The sequence below is a fragment of the Andrena cerasifolii genome, chromosome 3 (genome assembly GCF_050908995.1).
Source record: "Andrena cerasifolii isolate SP2316 chromosome 3, iyAndCera1_principal, whole genome shotgun sequence".
Lineage (NCBI taxonomy): Eukaryota > Metazoa > Arthropoda > Insecta > Hymenoptera > Andrenidae > Andrena > Andrena cerasifolii.
Genome location: NC_135120.1, coordinates 18,426,516 through 18,440,362, shown reverse-complemented (window position 1 = coordinate 18,440,362; position 13,847 = coordinate 18,426,516).

The following is a 13,847-nucleotide window of genomic DNA, read 5'->3' as shown; positions in this document are numbered from 1 at the left end:
ACTGCACAAAGGGCAGCAGCCACGGTAGATGGACGTTTCGAAGAATCGAGGCTTGTGGCCGAATACATAGATTCCCTCGGCTAGCACCGAACACGTGAAACGGTACGAAGAATCGGTGTCCCGTAGGAATGCACGGACAAAGGAGGAAGAGCCCGTGCAGCACCGTCGGGACGACGCTGTCGACGATAGCGGTGGTTGCATCGAGGAATCGAGCGAGGCTGGCTGGCGGCCGGTCGGTCGGTCGGTCGGGGTCGCTGACTCGAACGGTCGCCGATCCGTCAGTCGATTACTCCGGGGATCTTACGTGAACATGGAAACAGGTTCTTGGAATCCGGTTCTCGATTCTACATACGACTCTAATCAACGCGGCTAGATTGCTGCATCGTATACGCCGCGGTGCGGTGCGGCGCGGAGGCTGGGCTATGCCGCCGCGCCGCGCCGCGCCGCGCCGCGCGCGTTGCTTCGTTATTCCTTTCGGTGCAGAGTTCGTTTGTCCGCCGCGGATCGGCCGCTTCGTCCTGCTTTATAAAACCGAGCACATGGCGGAGCGAGCTGGCCACGGCGAACCGGTCGCCAACATTGTTCAGCGGATCGCCGCGTGTCCCCGTGGCTGAATCCAACGAACTGCCGATTTTATGCGGTCGATTCACTACCACGGTAGCCGCCAATTATCGTTAATTGAGATCCCGAAACGCGACTCAGGCAGAGGCAGCTGCCACGGCCGAAACGATACCCGCGATCCCGCGGGGTGGAAACGGCCGGGCGCGTCCTCCTGTGTGGCATCGTAAACGCTAATTTATATCAATCATAGCCTCTGACTACGATGCTGTCGCTATGGGAAGCGGTCGCTCGCGGCGCTTCTCCTTTCGTTCTCTTTCACTGGAAGCTGCGAGTCATTAGTCCGGTCTTGATGAGGATACGTGGTGGGGTTTCTCAAGCATTCCTTGTCTGTTTTCAGAACACACGTTCATTGTCGCGTGGCCGGGGAAACAATGATTGCACGGGATGAGCCAGTTTGGTTTAATACCTCAGACTTATTTCGGATATTATAAAAAGATGTCAATGGAAACGTACCTATCTTCTGTTTAACGGGCGCAGACTTTTTATGCCAGGAGATTTCAAGCACTCTGTTTGTTGGTTGGTTTCGCGGGCTAATCAATGGAGTAGTCGCAGAGATTGGAAAGAGGAAAAAGGAGCGTGTAATGATCGGCTTATCGGTGTCAATGAGATGCGCGAGGACCAGAGTCCTGGCCCAAGGTTGTCCACCTGCCAGGTTATCTATACCCTGCGATCCACCGTGTCCAAGTAGTCCACGCCCCTGCACGGCCGCCGTCGCAGGCTCTCGATCCCGGACTGTAGTTTGGACCCGTCGCGTCGAATGAAGACATCGCGTCGGATAGCGTCGCGGAATCTAAGCAGAGCTGCCTGTCGTTACACCGTCGCATTCCGGAAGTCCACGACATGGCGACACGGGCTGAGCGAACGAGGACGACGACCAATTAAAATTACTGACCGAGCTATCACTGGGAGAGCAAGAAATTATGACATTTGGTCCAGTGATAAGTGCTGCTGAATCTCTTAGATGCTAGCTTTAGATCGATAAATCAGGCCACGTAGACCAGAGCACTGTGCCTGTGTTGAACGTTAGAAAGATGAGGAGGAGAGGAGCGGCGTTGTTTTTAATCTGATCGGGCGGGAAATTATAAGGATTTGGTCGCTGGCTAATACAGCGTCGAGGAGGCGCAGGCCAGCAAGAAGACCAATTAAATTTCGCCTGCCACGAAATCCCCGTTAAAGAAGCTACTTATTTAAGGCCCCCTCGAGAATAATGTACTGCATTCCAAATGAGGAGATTTACACAATCCTCGTCGGAGCGGCTGAAACCCAGACCCTCCAGCGAAGCAACAAGTCTTTTTGCGGGGAACCGTTCCGATGATCTTTCTTTCTACTTGGCTTTTTCTGGGCCGCGATCCACCGTGCCGGCAATTAGGAAGCCCTGATTTCTGAATTACAGGGGCCCAGGTGTTTTTACAGGGACAATCGTAGCCGGCGAGGAGCCCGGACTATTGTACGCGACGATTCCCCGCCAGACGATGGGAAATCCACTGGATTCGAATTAAAGTGGCATTAAGCGGTCAGCGTTGTTCCCCGATATCGTTTGCTTCCAGCCCGCGCAGCAAACAGGTTTCGGTATTAAGGACTTTAAAGTTTCAACCAGCGGGAAGTGGATTACGATTATCGCAGGGAGCGCAAATATGTTAACAGCTTAGGAATGCCAGGTCCACTCTGAGGCCCTCATTTAGTCGCCGCTGGAAATTGAACGGGTCGATGGAAAAAGTATCGGAGCAATGTAGATATTGTCCGGTAACCGACGAGATACTCGCGGCTGAGGATAGGTCGACTTATTAACGCAACTGCACTGCTTCTGGACGCAGCGTAATCATCGAGCATTCGTTGAGTCTATCTAGCAGCTGAATCGCATTCCTCTTACTCCAGTCAACAAATACTTTCCTCAGCCGAAGATTCTTCCGCGCAAGGACATCGATAACCCCACGATTACCGCTGAAAATACGCGAGCCAATAAAACGAGTACATAATGCATCGGCATACGTGTCGGCAGGTGTTGCCACTTTGCAGCAATTTTGCGAATCGGGTTGCAATTCCCAAACGCAAATAACCAGCGACGCGCAAGTGGGGAACGATTGCGATAAGTGCGTTCTCCGTGGATCAGAAATCTGTTGGACGTTTGCGAACCTGTAATCGCATCGATTGCGAGACATTCTTTTGTCCACGTTAGATATTGGACGGACATTAAAGGACGGATACAAAAACGTAAGGGAAGTATGTAGGGCGGAATTCGTTATTAGTGTAATGGCTTCGATCATCGTCACGATCTTCTTTCTAGAGTAACTATATTCATCGAAGGCTTTATCGCTGAAGAAACTTTAATTTGTTTGATAATAACTTCCTCGTGTCACGTTAAGGGGACTAAGTAGGCAGTCAAACCGCTCGAAGACCAAGTACACTTTGCGAATTAATTACAAGGAGATCAATGCAAATTGTGACCAGCACTTTTGGGTAATGTTTATTAATACTGTACCTTCTCTGGAGAAAATAATTTTTTTGTAATAGGGTAAATCCGGGAGACGCGGTCGGGCCGGAGAGTTGGTCGAGTGGCTATATTCAGACTCTACATCTCTGTATATGCAAAAGTGTGTTAAGGTTCAGAACAATTAAATCTCTAGGAATCAACTGTTTCGACCAACTCTACGGCCCAACCGCGTCTCCCGGATTTACCCTATATACATTTATATGATGGCGCTACGGTCGCCTGATATGTAGGCGTTTTTTCTGTGGATTTGCCCTGACTTTTACACAGTAGGTACAAATATATTGAAGTAACAGTTTCGATTGTAAGAAAAGTCTAGAACTCAAGTTCTACGCTTACTAATGTGCTTCTAAACCAACACAATGTACGGTGCACCAGAATTGTCCTCTCGTCGTTTACGTAACTGAGCCTGAACGATTCCTTTCTCGATACTCGATCGAAAAGGCATAGAGCTGTTTCCACGACCATCAGGAGGTGTGAAACGCGATTACGACGAACCGCCACTGCATCGGTTTGCAATCGAATTTGGTATCAATTAGCGAGATCATCTACGAGGCATCGTATATGGAGAAGTTATTCTCGATTGCGAGTCGCTTTTGGAAAACGAAGTTCCGCGTTCCGCGGCGTAACATATTTCTCGTTAAGATATTTATTTCATACAAGGATCTCTCGATGGCAGCTACCAAACATTCAATCCACTTCCTTGACCCCCGTTTTGATGTAGATACAGCAGTAAGCGCTCTTTACCAAATTCTTGAAAGTGTCGTCAACACCTTTGTACCACAATACACTGCGAAGGCATGTTCTTATCGTAGCTGGTTCTCGAGTAATCTTATTAGTCTAATTCGATCTAAAAAAACGTGCTCATTCTGCATACGAGACGAGTAGCTAGCCTTGTGATTATTTGGTGTTCTCCAAACTTAGGGCGGACTGTAAGCGGGCGACTAAGATTTGTTGGTCAAGCTATGTTGGTACGGTTGAATCATCAATACCCAATAATATGAAAGCATTTTGGAAATTTATTAACGCAAATAGACCTAGTAATAAAATGCCTTCCCGTATGAGCCACAAAGGTCGTGAATTTAATAACCCGACCGACATAGCCAACAGAAGACTTTCTGAGAAGACTTTCATCTAAATTCTTACAAAACTACCTTCAGTAATGGTATCATTATCAATAGACTATGCAAGTCTGCTAACAAAGTTGAACCTTTGGTTGACTTTTTTTCCGAATCCCTATATACGTTCAAGAGCGCAATAGCTAACTTAGTAGACGACCTTTTACCTACTTAGTATATAAGTTATCAATAATTAATTCGAAATTATATTCCTCATGTTTGTACCAAAGGGTAGTACCCGTAAATAAATATTATAATTATAAAAAATAATCATTAAGACGTTACGCCTGCTTCCACATCTTTCCCTAAAAACTATATCTACCCAGCACTCTTTTTCCTGCTTAGAAGCCTTCCCTAAAAGTCTCCAAGAAAGGAGCGAAGGAAGAGAACCGCGAACTCGATTCAATGTTTCCTCGAACTCTGCGCTGCATCCATGGGCCACTGTGCATCAAGCATACCTATAGACGCGCTCTGTTTCAACTTTCCTTGCCTCTGACCAGAACTTGGAAGTAAAGGAAACAGTAAAACGAAGGAACTTACGGTGGAATTCAATAAGCCTGGAAAGCATAGCACGCATATTCGCGTGACACACCATTAGATCCCGGCGATGGCCGTTCCGCGCGGCGAGGTCGGCAACACGGTGTAGTACCAGCGCCGTAAAGGATGTTCGGCGCGACGATATGTAAAAGTGAAACAAGTTGGCCTGTGCCAGGTCGAATCGGACTCGTATAGGCGAGCTGGTATCGGCTGGCGAGGACTTCTGACGCGACCTGGGGTCAGGAAACGGCCGATGGAACACGTGCAGCTCGCGGCGGGCAGCCCGATACTCGCGGTGGCGTCGCGCGTACCCGCTGCGTGTCGGTGCTAGCTGGCTTGGCCCGCATACCTGTAACAAGATGGACAATAACAGGCGTTACACGCCGGTCCAGGTCGAGGATGTTCGACGTCGGGCGCGCACACACGATGCGTCGTCTCACAGCGCGGCACGGCGTCGCCCGGAGGGACGGAGGAGGTGGACGAGAGGGCTCGGGCCCGTGCTCGCGCTCACGCTCACGCTCGCGCGACACGGCCAACAGAGAGCAGCTCGCCGTGGACAAGGGAGAAAAGGGAGAGAGCGGTGGGAAAGAAGAGGCCTGAGAGTGGATCGAACGATGTAAGGAGGCCCGTGCATCACCTGTGTGTCGGCCCACGGCTATTGCCGCTGGCGTGCCGATGCAACCTGGCGGCCCGAACGCGGAGGGACGCAGAAGAGCGGGAGAGGAAGCGCGCGAGCGAGCACGGGGGACCCTGGGCCCTGTCAGGAGAACAGGGCGAAGAGGGGAGCCGGTGCGTGTGTGACAAGTGAGGCCCCGGGAGGTATCAGCAACCACCACACAATCGCGTGGACCCGCTGACGCTGAGACGGGGATGAGGACGAAGAGGAATCAGCTGGAGGATAGAGGGAGAGGGCAGCGTGGATAGAGCGGGACGTGGAGATCGAGTATTCTCTGTTACCGCGAGGGCAAAGGGTGGAGGGAGAAGCGTTCTGGAAGCGAGAGAGGAGCCGCTCGCGCGGCTGCCCTCCGGCGCTCGTCCGACGGCATTCCTTCCACCGAACGAGTCGCCTCTTCATTCTTCTTATCGGCCTCTCTTTCTTCCTCCCCTTTGTAGTCGAGTGCGTCTCGTTCGTCGCCACCCTGGACCATACCCCGTCCTTCGGTCGCTCAGGTCCCAATTTTAGCCTGGAAAGACGACTAAACGCCCGACTTTGTCACCTGCCGCCCCCTTGACCCTCGTGAACGCGAACACCCTTGCTCCCCTCATTTCTGTCGGCCGCTGCTCGCCTCGAATCGTCCTCGAGGAATACACGCGATAAATACCTGCTTCCCGGGGTTCCGACTCTTTCGTCCCTACGTAGGATCGATGATCGATCGCGACCCGTTAATTAGATCGTTTTGTCAACGTCCGGAGCGTAGAGTCGCGGAGACTCTAATCTAATGATGTAATGACGAGCGTTCCCTTCGTCGCTTCGAACACATCGCGTTCCGAAGTCACGCGCGAACGTTCGTCACGCTTCCAAACACGGCGATTGAAACAGCGGAGAAAGTCGTGGAAAAAAGAAAAGTTCAATTGTCCGACTGGTTCTACTATCGTTCCCCGAACCGTCGGAATTCGTGCTCGAAGGAATGCTCTATAGCGGCGAGGAGAGAGCGACAACGAGATTTCAATCTGATTGTGAGATGAAAGATTAATAAGCAAATTAAGGCTGGTGAAGCTTTCTACTCAATACCGCGAATAATATATAAACGCAACTCGCACCCGGAAGTTGCAGGTACTATTAACGACAATTAACGAAATTCCCATCGAACTGGCACGTTTCAACGAGGAAAAGAAGCGTAATTGCGGCTCCGACGAAAGGTACGAGCTTCGGGCTCGCCGTTGATCGCCACGAAAGTGTTTCCCTGAATTCAGGAAGATCGACGATCGTTGCGGGGCCACGACGGGAAGAATGATCTACCCGGAGTAACGGACGAGGACCGAGCAAAACCGACCGGGCGATGAATCTTCCTGGCGTAATTAAAAGTAATTTCCTTAAGCAGCGGCGCGGTATCGGACGGGGCTGAATTTCAACGCGAGATAACATCACTTGCGCATAATTTATACGAACCGTGCAGAAAAACAAATACATTTCCGACGTCGGACAGGTCATTATACGTTGCGTTATTTATCCTTGATGATCATGAAATACCGGTTCCCCGCGGGCCGGACCCACCGTACAATAATTAACGTACGATAGTAATAACGATAATTCGAGATCTCGCGCAGCATTCCGCGCTACCGGACAAGCGGTAGGCGCGGGCTTCATTCATCGATCTCGATGGCGGTCCTCCGCAGACGCGACGAGAGTCACTCCGTGCCGTGTACTATCAGCGCCACGATGCCGCCTTTCGATTCGGTATTATCTAATCACTGCCCCAGCATAGCGGGGCTACCGCAGGATTCCTTCTCTACCCTCCTCGCTACGAGACGCTTCTTCCACGAGGAGATGCGCGCGTACGCGCCCCAGCACGACAAAAACCTGGAGGGTCTAACGTACGCGCGTGTACAGGATGTACCATTTCGATGGATCAAGTGCTTTCATGGAAGTTGAAGGGATAGCGCAACATTGTTGATAACTAAATCGACTTCTGTGGGGCAAATGTTTCTTAAGAAGTTATACCTAGTCGGCGGCCGAAAAGAGGCGAATATTTGTGATTTTTTTTTGAAGAAGCAGAAGCGTATATTTTTACAGAATTTTTTGCGCTTAAAAGAGCAAAATTTAAAGAACATTTGGTAATTTTTTTGTAGAAAAATATTTATGTTCATAATAAAGTAACAACCGACATCCAAGAAGCATTTTTAAAAATTTGGTTTTGCGGTGAGCACTGCCATTCGGAACCAGATTATCTAAAATCATAAAATAAAAAAGATTTCGTTAGTATATTAATGTATCTTCCGATTGACGGAGAGAATTTTCCGAAATATTAAATTAAAACAAAATGACGGCTATTTAAAGTTGAAATCCTGATTTTTTTCGCGTGATTTTTCCAAATTTTTAAAAAGGCTTCTTGGATGTGGGTTGTTACTTTATTATAAACATGAATATTTTTCTACGAAAAAATTAAGAAATATTGTTTAAATGTTGCTCTATTAAGTGCAAAATGCTCTGTAAGAATATATGTTTCCACTTCTTTAAAAAAAATTCACAAACATTCGCCTCTTTTCGGCCGCTTGATTAGGTATAACTCCATAAGCACCTCGAAACTGTTTATGAGTCACTCGAAACCTGCATCGTTTGAGGAGACTGGGTTCAGTACCTACCATCGTGGAAGTACCAGACTAAAATTTATCAGGTGTACTTGGCGAACAGTACAGCAGTGACATAAAACTCACCCGACTCAATGCATCCCCTGACTTTGCACATTCTTCTCCACCTTCGGCACAGAGAATTCATATCCAAGACTCTGACCAGCCTTTCTGAAACACCCAGTACACGTACACACGTAGCCAGAGCTGGAACGCCGCGGGTAGTTTCCTCGGTGATTTTTACTCGCGGCAAATAATAAATTATCGGCCGGCCGTGCGTAATCGGCCTGGAATATAATCTGCGCATGGACAACCGTATCGCGCTGCGGTAGCTGCGGAGGCTCCCTCTTAGCCTACAATCTGTCTTACATATTCATTATGGCTGGAGGGTGAGCAGGTATTATCTCAGATGGTCGGTTTGGAACAACGTATAGCTTGTAATTTTCAGGGGGCCCCATGGACTGCCCCTCTCTTTGCTCTTCCACGTCTTCGTCATCTTCCATGGCTCCGTCTTCTCTCCCACACCTCACCCCCTCTAGCCACTTCCTATTCAAGGGGATCCAGCAACCCTCGGCGTGCCCTCAGTTTCAGGCATCACGCGAGATAGAGGTACAGAGCGGTGGATGTTATCGTTGTCATTGTCGAACGAGCCCTAACGACCGGTGATTTCGCGCATCGTTTACGTGCCCCTCTGTGCACGTCCGCGCGCACGCCACCACCTGATGATATCGACGGTTGACCGTAATTGCCGACCCTGCGCGCCCATCTACCTGCCTCGCGATGGGCCCCGCGACGGTCCAGCCATTCCCGGAACTCCGCGCGGCGCCTTCCCTGGAAAAAAATCAGCGTTCTCCATCCTTAAGATCGTTCTGGCCGCGACGCGGTGTACTGGGACGTCGAAACCCGCGCTTTGCGTCCTAATCTTTGTTACTTTCCGCCCAGAGGTACACAGGGTTTTATAGACACAGTCCGTTCAGAAGGGTAGATTTCTTACGTAAAAATAAGTGGAACCGTAGATCGTCTCGCTCCTCTTGCAGATAGGAGTACACCGCACGTCTCGACCCAAAGAAACTACACAGTAGTTGACAATTGCGACATGAAGCAGTCCAGTGGATCGATACATCCATCCGATGGCGAGGAGTGGGTGGGATCCCCCGGGATCAGAGAATTACACTCCGATTCGGTGGCTCGTGATAACGCATTTTCTTGACACGAGCGGCACTCAGAAGCCAGTGACACACGGAGCTGGTGTGCGCTGGTTGTTACAGAGGGAGAGAGAGTGAGAGAGAGAGAGAGAGAGAGAGAGAGAGAGTGAGAGAGAGAGAGAGAGTCATGGGACGGAGCAGGTGCCACGTGAAATGAATGACTGGAGGGGAGAAAAGGTTTAGCGAGTAGCGTGAGTGAGGTGTGTAACTCGAGTGAGCGGATAACGCGAGTTTGGTGAATGAGGCGAATGAAGTGAAACGCTCCAAGTCGACGGCGCGTGCAACGAGTGGGTGATACGCTTTCTAATTATCGAGATTAATCCGACGGGAAATAGAGGCAAGCGTGTGCCAGCTTGACGCGCTTTGCTCGCCCCGTTCCTTTTTTTTTTCTCCCCCTTCGGCTCCCGCGCCTCTTTGCGCCAAGCCAGACTTGACACCGGTTCTGTTATTTTCCCCAATGCCTGCAGCAGAGTCCTACGCCGCGTGGCCTGCATTCTCATTTGTTTACGCGCGCTTCCTCCCTGAAAAACGGAGTCGATGGCACAACCCCTTCTGGCCTGCTTCTAATACTCTACTTAAGGCCTGTCCAGGGATTTGCTCGCACGAGCAACCGCGAGTTGCTCTTCGCTCTTGAAGCCACCGAGCCAGGCCCTTCACGCCCCTCAAGAGCGAATTCCTATTTCCCTCCTCATATCGTGTCCATAACCGTCATTTTTTCGGTACTATATCGGTTCCGAAACGATTCTTGTATCGACTTTTCTCTAATTGATATCAATAATAATTATTGTAGGTGCAGATTACTGTATATGTGTATATTTTTTTTATAAAATCCTTATGGAAAAAGGAGAAACATTTATACACACCATTGATTTCTTAAATAAATCAGCTACACATTTTTTACATTCACACACACACTATATTATTCAGAGTAGAAAGTTAAAATTTTCTCCTGTATATTAGATTACGCTTTGTGTAGACGATGTAAGCTCAATCGTTGTATGCTTTATGGAAACTGTGGGACTATTCCCGTTTATATTAATATTAATAATAATAATAATAATAATGATAATAATAATAAAAATAATAATAGTATTGGCTCTAATAGATATGAATTATTCAAATTAAGGAGCTTATTTTTAAGTTAAAGTAACTAATATAAAATATTTTATGCTTATTAACCAACCGCAATTGTTTAATTATTTACATATATTTTTTTGCTTTCTGTGCTACAAGCTTTTACTTTTCACACAGTTTCCTTGCAAACATGCATATACTGTATAACTTTCATTTCACTTTGCGTTCAATTATTTAAAGTAATGGTGATTGTTATTTTTTCACTGCTTCGCTTCAATGCACACAGTGATTGGCGTTACACGAATGCTGTTGTTATTGAGGCCATTTTTCATGACTAAAATAATTTATTAATGACCTTTTATAGATTCGTTTACTGAAGAGAAGCTGCGGAAGCAATATTGCGATAATGGCGTTGATGTTATTAAATAAATTAATAGAGGATTCTGTGCCAGAGAAGTATAGTTGGTACGGAAAATAGAAAAAACAATCATTTAGTACATTCAAACAAATAGTAAAATTAGCAATGAGTAAATAAATTTATTATTTATCACATTTCAGTACTTAAAATTGTAAAATTGTAAAATGAATGCATGTATTATTCCAGGTTCATTACACGCTGCTGCAGTACATTTTAAGTAAAGAAGGCCAGAAGAGCCTAGAACTCCACATACGCGGACTTGGGAGGTTCCACCAGTGCCAATACTATTATTTTTATCAAAATATTTGAATATTTAATTGTCAATATTTATTGTACAGTACCAATACTATCATCTTTATTAAAATATATGAATATTTAATTGTCAATATTTACTGTAATTTAATCAATTTCCCTTACATTTTCTATGCTTTCTGTAATATCACACAAATTTTGCCGAAATAACATCGCTGTAAAATCTGCGAACAGTTACGGGACCATTGGTAGAAAATGTCCGGAACGTTCCATGAAACTTGCAGGAAGGTTCCATGTGCGTTGCCGTGTAAGGTTCCACAGGAGCGGACAGAGGAACCTTCCCACAATGAAGTGTGCTGTATGGGTGGTTGGGCATCCGCGGTTGCCCTTCGAAGGCAAGAGCAAAAGCTGGACGGGCCTGCTCTACTAGCTGGCGGACCATTTAACACCAAAGAAGCCAAGGGCTCGGAACTACGCTGAAATTTCAGCGGACATAATCTGTTAACCCGCCAGCATCCTCGTCCTCCGAGCACAGAGAATATCCCGTGGAATTCTCGGCTATAGTACAGTCTCCGAAGAAACGGCGAGGAATTAGCATTAAAGGACAGTAGCATCGTTTGTATGGTCGGGCCCGTACAAATTTCCCGACGCGGAATGTTGCTGGGTACGAAAGAGCTCGCGAGCCTCGGGTAGCTGGCAGGGGCCTGGAAACAGGGCATACTTGTCGTTCGCCAAAGGCGGGGTAGGTAGTGCACCGGCAACAATAATCAATGGAGTTGCTGCATTGGGGTGTGGCGCGCAGTACCGGCGCCTCCTTGCTGTCCGACGTACTTCGATCGTACCCCCTTGCAACCCAGCTCCTCTCCCCCGTCGCCCTCCTCTCCTTTCCTTTTCTCTTTCTCCGTCTGTTCTTCGCCTCCCACTACCCCCTCCCCATTTTGCGGATATCGACGACCCACCTTGTGCCCTTCCGCCTTCCGCTTAGATGCCGCGAGCTGAAAGCCGGCAAGGCGCTACTCAAGGAAGCCAGCGTTGTCCCGAGCAAGGGAGTTTCCGTCATATTTCCCTTCCTTCGCCTTGAAATATTCAGGCAATAAGGAGATTTCAGTGGAAGCCAATGGAGCAGAGTGGAGTCTTTAATTGGATAATAAGGAGCTCCAAAGTCTTGTAGTTGCTGGTTCTTTGAATCCCCCTCTCGGCGTTCGAAATATGGAACCGGAGAACTTTCATCTGGATACTTCACGATTTATCTTTCAGAAGGAAGCGGAGGGACTGTCCACATTCCAGATCTAATACGCTTCACGTGTTCGCGCGGACACACCTGTAACGTCTAATTGATTTAAGCCGTGGGATAAGTGCCGGCTACCTGGCGGCGGGCCAGCCGCGTATCGGGCGTATTAAGACAGTTAAACACAGGTTGTCACCGGTATCGACAAATACGGAATACGTGGCTTTCGGACGGTTGACGGGCCGGGTAAAAGTGCGTCTTCGGTGTTCCCGGCTGCCTTTGGGACTGGTTCCCAAGGCGAGAGCACGCGTGGGTGGAAGACCAATCGCGGTGGCGCGGGCACAGTGCAATGCAGAGTGCAGGTGCAGCGCAACGGAACAGTGGCAAAAGAAGCGGCCTGGCGTTGCGCTGGTCAGCGCTGACACGCCCGGTTGCACGCGCTTCCGGCGCCACCGTCGAGCACTCTGCTTCACAGCCCGCTGGCGCCAACGAATTTGCAATTGCACACGTTACGCGCTATGCAAAACGCGACTCCCGTTTCGTTGTAAACGGGAACAGCTAACGTGACGGAGCGGTTTCGCGATGCTACAGGCGGCGAGGCGAATACGGTAAAGTTTTCGCGTATTAATCATGCCACCGGGGGCATCAGGCGCGCTTACTACTGCTTAAATACAGTTGAAGGTATCCAACTATTTCCACAGCGATAGCATCTCGCGAAATATCCAAGCGTTTCCACGAATACCTGGGGCGTAATGTAAAATCGAACCAGTGCGTCTAATGCGCGCATCGTTTCTAAAATGCAACGGGTAATTAACATAAATAACGTACCCGCCGTTCCCGGTGCATCGCGGATATAATATTTAAACGACAGCGCTTTCTACGTTACCTGCAATTTATTCAAGAAGCAATTACCGCCGCGGCGAAGCTATACGTTATTACAGCTAATTGGAAATCGACACTATCGGACGCACAGAAAGCATCGTGTCTTGTAATTCCTGCGTTAATCACTTTAAGTGGAAGTGGGTAATTAGTACTAAGCGCGGCAATTTCGCCTTCAGATGTATCTGCTACGCCGTCGCGGACAACATTGATAAAGTAAAACGCGATTGCGCGCGTGTTCGTTCACGTTGCAAGCGATGGCCCTTTCAATGAAATCGCTGTTATCGCTGGAAACGTTTTAAGCCGAGCCAAGTTATTCGGGACTTGAGTCGTGTGAAACACGAGTCTTTCGATTTCCGGTAGAACTTTCAAAACTGATCAATCTGGTTCTAGAAACGTAAAAGTTGCATCTGTGCAGAATTCATCACAGTTCAATCTGCTCTTTATCGAAATAAATCAACAAAACTTTGTATTAACGAGATACCCAAACTGAGCGAACATTGGCATATTTTTCAAACATTTTGTTATATACCTAATGTAATAGGAAGTTTTACTTCTACTGCCGAAAAACAGCATCCGCGATTACTACTCTGTTGCAAGTGAGACCGCAGTGAACTTTACGTCAAATGACTGGGTACTAGTGTTGTCATAAACAGGAAAATAACTTGCAAGTGCAATGCGTTTAGAACTTTGGCAATTCGATTTGTCCCATTAAAGACCTGTCCCTTTTATAGCACCT